Source organism: Mustela lutreola, chromosome 15, assembly GCF_030435805.1.
Source record: "Mustela lutreola isolate mMusLut2 chromosome 15, mMusLut2.pri, whole genome shotgun sequence".
Taxonomy (NCBI): domain Eukaryota; kingdom Metazoa; phylum Chordata; class Mammalia; order Carnivora; family Mustelidae; genus Mustela; species Mustela lutreola.
In genome coordinates this window covers 6524827-6531808 of record NC_081304.1, presented here as the reverse complement: position 1 = coordinate 6531808, position 6982 = coordinate 6524827, and positions in this window count along the sequence as shown.

Below are 6982 nucleotides of genomic sequence, written 5' to 3'. Positions count from 1 at the left end.
TTTTTGTGTGTTGGCTTTGTATCTTGCTACTTTGCTGAATTCATTTATTGGTTCTAGCTTTTTTTTTGGTGGAATATTTAGGTTTTTCTACATGTAAGACCATATCATTTTCAAACAGAGATAATTTTACTTCTTCCTTTACAATCTGGATGACTTTTATTTATTTTTCTTGCCTAATTACTCTGTCAGAACTTCCAAAGCTATGTTCAATAGAAAAAGCACAAGTGAGTATCTTTGCCTCATTCCTGACCTTAGAGGAAAAGGCCTTAGTCTTTCACAGTTGAGCACGATGTGGATTTTTCATACATGGCTTTTATTATGTTGAGGTAGTTTGCTTCTTTTTCTAGTTTGTTGGGTGTTTTTGACCATGAAAGAGTGTTGGGATTTTGCCAAATACTTTTCCTGCATCAACTGAAATGACCATTTTTTCCCTTCTTCATTCTATTAATGTAGTGTATTTCATTGATCGATTTTTTCCATTGAAACATGTTTGCATCCCAGGAATAAATCCCACTTGATCATAGTGTGTGATCCTTTTGCTATTTTTGCTGAATTCAGTTGATTAGTATTTTGTTGAGGATTTTTTTGCGTCAATGTTCATAAGGAATAGGGGATTAGTTTTCTTTTCTTGCAGTGATTTGTTTGGTTTTGGTATCAGGATGATGATACTGGCCTCATACAAGGAGTCTGGAAATGTTGCTTCTTTCTGTGAGTTTTGGAAGAGTATAGGAAGGATTGGTATTCATTTTTCTTTAAATGTTTGATACAATTAATCTGGGAAGCCATCTGCTTATAAGCTTTTCTCATCAGGATATTTTTGGTTACTGATTTAGTCTCCTTATTTGTTATCAGTCTGTTCAGACTTCTCCCCTCCCCCCTCCCCCCTCCCCTTTCCCCCGTCTCCCTTCCCCTTTCTCTTCTTCTTCTTGTTCTTCTGCTGAGAGAGAGAGAGAGAACATGTGAGTGGGGGGAGGAGCAGAGGGGAAGGCAGAGAGAGAATTGCAAGCAGACTCTCTGCTGAGTGCAGAGGCCAATGTGGGACTTGGTCTCACAAACCCGAGTTCATGACCTGAGCCGAAATTAAGAGTCAAATACTTAAATGAGCCACCCAAGAGCCCCCAAAACTTTCTTTTCTTGATTCAGTCTTGCTAGTGTGTAGGAATTTGCTCATTTCATCATTATCCACTTTGTTGGTGTACAGCTGTTTACAGCAGTTTCTTGTAAATCGATCTGATCCTACGGAGTCATAGTAATGCTCTCACTTTCATTCCTGATTTTGGTAATTTCAGTTTTCTTTCTTTCTTTTTGTTTGTTTGGCCCCCATCTAGGTCAAGTTTTGTCAGTTTTTTTTAAATTTAATTAATTTATTTGACATACAGAGAGCACAAGTAGGCAGAGAGGCAGTGGGGGGGGGGGAGGAAGCAGGCTCCCTGCTGAGCAGAAAGCCCGATGCGGGGCTCCATCCCAGGACCCTGAGATCATGACCTGAGCTGAAGGCAGAGGCTTAACCCACTGAGCCACCCAGGTGCCCCAAGTTTTGTCAGTTTTGTTGATCTTTTGAAGAAACAAGTTTTGGTTTCATTGATTTTCTCTATTTTTTTTTTCCTATTCTCTATCTTGTTTATCTGTGCTCTAATCCTCATTATTTCCTTTTTTCTGGTAGCTTTTGGTTTATTGTGTTCTTTTTTTTTTTTTTTTATTCCCTAAATTGTAAAGTTAGGCTGTTTATTTGAGGTCTTTCTCAATTTTTAACATGAGCCTTTACAGCTATAAATCTCTCCCTTAGCACTGCTTTTGTTCATCCCATGTTAGGTATGTGGCATTCTTGTTGTCATTCATCTTTGAGTATTTTCTAATTCCTTCTTTGATCCATGGTTGTGTAAGAGTATGTTGTTGAGTTTCTATCAATTTGTGAATTTTCTGATTTTACCTCTGTTAATTATTTCTAACTTCATCCTGTTATGGTCAAAGAAAGTATTTTGTATGCTCTCTATTTTTAAAAATCTACTGAGATGTAGTCGTGACCTCACATATGGTTGACTCTAGAAAATTCCCACATGTACTAGAGAATGTGCTGTTGTTGGGTAGAGTGTTCTGTGTTCATCTGTTAGATCTCGTTGACTTACTATGTTGTTCAAGTCTTCATTTCGTTTATCTCCTGTCTTGTTTTCCATCCATTACTGAGAGTGGGTCATTGACGTCTTCAACTATTATCATAGAACTCTCTGTTCCTCCCTTCAGTTCTGTCAGTTTTGCTTCATATATTTTAATGGTCTGCTGTTAGCAAGACTGAATCAATCACATGTGTGTGATTGTTAAATATTCTCGCTGTCACTACTGATCCAACTTTATGCTGTCTGAGAAATAAACCTGAACATGATTTAAAACAGAGGGACGTGGTAGAAGATAGGATCTAAGACCTAAGGGGTTATTTGAAGGACTCTTTCTCTTCAAATGCAGAGGATTTAAAATCTTTATTTAGTCTGAATTTCCACCAATTAGGAAGAAATCCTCTGTAAAATGCCAAGTTCTAGAGTATGAGTATGTGTAATTGACGCTAGCTTCTATAACAACCACAACCATGCCAATAAAACCAGCTGGAGTGGCAGTGGGGGCTAGATCAAGAGGGTATTTCTGTTATAACTGCACACTGCCTCCACACTCCTGCCCCATGAACCTCTAAGGCATGGTGGGGGATAAATTTCCCAGTGTAGATCACCTATCATGGTGGCTACCCCTGGAGAGCCCTTAATGTCACTTTCTCAGTGATATTAATGGTCTCAGTTAGGACCATCCCAATTTTCCAGAGAAGTTCAGACAGCACAAGGGAGTGTGCTGGCTCTCCAGCTTTCCCCCCCAGAAGTCTTGTTGCTTTAATCTACACGAATTTGTCCAGCTCCCTTTTAGGAAGCTCTGAATACCCAAGGGCATTGGGAAAGGCAATCTCTGTCAAGTCAGACTTCTTAAAAGTTCTTTTATAGCCTTCTTCCAGGGCCCCTGGGGGATGTGCATCTTATAATCACATCATGAAGAATGGCAACATGGTGACTCTTCCCTGAACAAAGATTTGTTCTGGGGTGGTTGTTCAGGAAATGTCACAACCAACATTTTATTTGATTTCATATTTTTAATTTTATTTATTAGAAATTAAGCAATGTATTACATGACTTAGAACTCAAAATTTACAGGAGAAGGGACAGTGAAATTCAGCGTCTTTATTATGCCTATCTCCAGTCATCCAGAGATAATGTTAATATTTCTTATGTTTCTTCCCTGAGATATTTAATAATAGTGTACATCTGTATGGCATGTATCTGTATTCTATGTACCTTCCTATCTATATAACTATCTATTATCTATTTATCAATCATACATATGAATATATGATACATGTATATCTCATATACATATGAGATCTATCTATCTATCTGTCCCCGAACTTCAGTTTTCTTGTTTGTAGATGGGGAAATAGCCTGATAGTTCTCCATATATTTGTGGTGAAGTTACAATGACAGAGAAGGATGCCTGCTTAGATCGCACAATACAGTAGCAATGAAGGCAGCTGATACAAAATAATGCCCCTGCCCACTGAGAGTCAACAGTCTGCCTCATGTTGGTCTTCACTCCCCAGTCCTCTGAGTCAAACCATCATGCCCTCCACTGACCTCTGCTAATCCTTCTTATGCTCGAGCCAGGGACGCTGAAGATGCTGAAGGGTCAGAGGCTTAACCTGAAAAGAAGAATCCTCGAACTCAGAACTGTCGCTTCCTGCTGGAATGGGGGGGTTGGGGGAGTGGAAACCTTTCTTTTACTAGGGAGCTATCCACTGTTCTCCCCTCCCCACCACAGGGAAGGTAGTTATGAAATGGTACCCGATGCATTTCTTTTGCTCTTGCTTTTTCTTCTGCTCCATTCATTCCACTAAGCCTGCTGCTTCTGTAGCCTTGGGGCTGGCACCGCACAGCTGGAAAGCAGAGGACAAAGGCTGCTTGCCTCTGTAGTTCCAAAACCTTCAAGGATGTGCTGGCAGAAGAAATGTGCCCAGACCAGAGATGTTGAGCGAAAGGTAAGGAGCACGAGAGAACTTTCCAGCCTCAAACCAGACAAGGATGGCCTGGACAGGGAACGGGGGAGAAGGAGGATGGTGGCCAGGAGGATGGTGGCCAGGGGTGGGGCTGAGCCCTGACTCAAAGGTGCCCAGATCACCGGCACAAAGACCTGCAATGGGCCACTCGAGGCAGCCACTGGCCACAGGTGGGTCCTAGCTCATGAAATGTGCTAGTCTCCGTGAAGGGGGCTGTAAGTCTAAGGCTTATTACAAATAAGAGAAAGTTAAAAAAATAAAGAAAGAAATAAGAGAGAAAGTAAAATCTCTCACTGATAATTCAACACCATGATTACATGTTGAAATGGTTATACTTTGCCTATAGTGAGGCAAATAGAATACATTACTAAGATCAAGTTTGTTTTCTTTCTTTCTCTCTCTGGGAATGGGTAAGCTGAAGTTTACTCATGCAGTAGAAACTTTGCAGTAGTGGAAAGAGATGGCTTTCTTTATCTTATAGAAGAAGAACTACTGGCCAAAGAGGTTACTTGAAATGACAAATACCAAGAAGAGGGGTAATAGAAGGTGTGATTCTTACATCCAGGCCTCCTGGATCTTAGCATTTTAAAAACCTTTATTTTGAAACAATTTCAAACTTACAGAAAAAATATGAAAACAATACCAAAAAGTCCTGCATATCCATTACCCAGATTCACTCATTTTTTAAAAAAGATTTTATTTATTTAGTTGAGAGAGGAAGAGGGAGAGAATGAGAGCAGGGTGAGGGGCAGAGGCAGAGGGAGAAGCAGGTTCCCCGCTGATCAGGAAGCCTGTTGTGAAGTGGGTCTCCACTCCTGGACCCTGAGATCGCAACCTGAGCCAAAGGCAGATGCTTAACTGACTGAATCACCCAGGCTCCCCCTCCCACGCTGCCCCCTGTCTTTTAAAGATTTTATTTCAGATTCGTTTATTTATTTTAATTTTATTTATTTATTTGACAGAGATCACAAGTAGGCAGAGAGGGAGGCAGAGAGAGAAAGAGAGGAAAGCAGGCTCCCCGCTGAGCAGAGAGTCCGACATAGGGCTGGATCCCAGGACCCTGAGATCATGACCTGAGCCGAAGGCAGAGGCTTAACCCACTGAGCCACCCAGGTGCCCCTCAGATTCACGTATTTTTAAAAACATCTTGCCACATTTGTTTTCTTAATCTGTATAAACACGTTTTTATGTTTATCTGTATAAATACAATTTTTCCCCCAGAAGCTTCTGTGAATAGGTTACTTACATGACTTCCACGGGAGTAAGCCTGGGATACTCGGGGGCTGTCCTTCTGTGTGTCCCGTGGTGTCAGATGACGTCCTTCCCCACTTGTGCCTCGCCTTGCTTTGTGGTTCAGATTCGCCTTCACAGACTGCCAACGTGATAAATATTTTCAGGATTAAATAACGTTAGGTTAGGGATTCCTGGGTGGCTCAGTTGGTTAAGCCACTGCCTTCAGCTCAGGTCATGATTCCAGGGTCCTGGGATCGAGTCCCACATCCGGCTCCTTGCTTGGCAGGGAGCCTGCTTCTCTCTCCACCTCTGCCTGCTTGTGGGTGCGTGCGCTCTCTCTCTCTCTCTCTGATAAATAAATAAAATCTTTTTAAAAACAACAACAACAACAACAACAAAAAAAACCCACGTTGGGTTAAACATCAGTATATTTACAGCTGGCCCAAGGAGGTGGAAGATATTTCTAAATTAGCCCGAGTCCTTTTGAAGGATGACCCAGGGCTTCTTATCAGGGTTTAGAAAATGATTTCAAGACTACGTTGGTTTGTTTTTAAACCTTGCCACCCAGCAAGTCTGCTTTGGATAAACCCCTTGATGCAACTCAGCCCGGAGAGACACAGAGGGAACTGACTACTGTGTGTCTCCACCCTGTGGCTACATCTGGAATCACACATCCTGGATTCTAAGGCCACCTCGCCTTTGCTGGGGCTGGCAGGCCTGTGCAGAAGGAATTCTGTATTTTCCAGGTCAATGCAGCTGAGAAGGGCAAGGGCCTGAAATTGGGAAGGGAGAGGAAGACCCCTACTTGGCTTGGCAGTCCCCTACCCAGCCACCCTTGGGGTGTCATTGTGCAGAAAACTCAATTCCTCCCCAACATTGAGATCCCTTATTTTGAATCCAATCTCCTCTTTCCAGTTCCTGGGTTTTCCCAGCCTGAATTCAGCATGTCAGAGGGAAGGGCGGTCTCCCCACCTGTAGTTGGCATGGCTCACTGGGTGTCCGACAGAACAGGTGTTAAGTCTCAGATCTGCGCTTACCAGCTCTCTGGGCGGGGGCTGGGGCTGGCCCTCAAGGCCATCCGTAACCAAGGATGTCCTAGTGCTCCTCCAGTGCTCGCTCCCTTACTAGGCTCAGGAGCAAGTTCTTTATAAAGGCTCTCACCACTCCCTTACCCCCACCCCTCCTTTTTGTGGTCTCCAGACACCCCTGACCTGGATTCTCGTTACAGAGAGCTCTTTGTTAGCAATTCTTCAGTTTTTCACTGGCTAATTTCTAGCAACTTTGAATTTGTCCCTCTGACTCCCCTTTGCCTCCCGTGCGAATCTGGGCCACCTGGGGCAAATGAACCCATAACACATCCTAACACCCAAGCCAAGGGCAGATCCTTGGTTCCATGTGTCTGGGAGGGAAAGTGGAAATGGGAATGGCAGGGTCTACTTTCAGGATCGCTGAGGGCGTCCTCGGGTGCGCTGAATAGAGGTCTTGAACCAAAACCTGTTCTCCAGATGCACGAATTTCTCTCTTCCTCCCTCTATCCTTTCCTTCCCTTGCTTCCCTCCTTTTTATAGTAACTGTGAAGCAAGTCTATAAGACTCTGTGAACTTCGTCTTAATAAATTGTAAGAAGGAGCATAGCGAGTCCCTCTCTGCCGGGTTCTCCGGCATT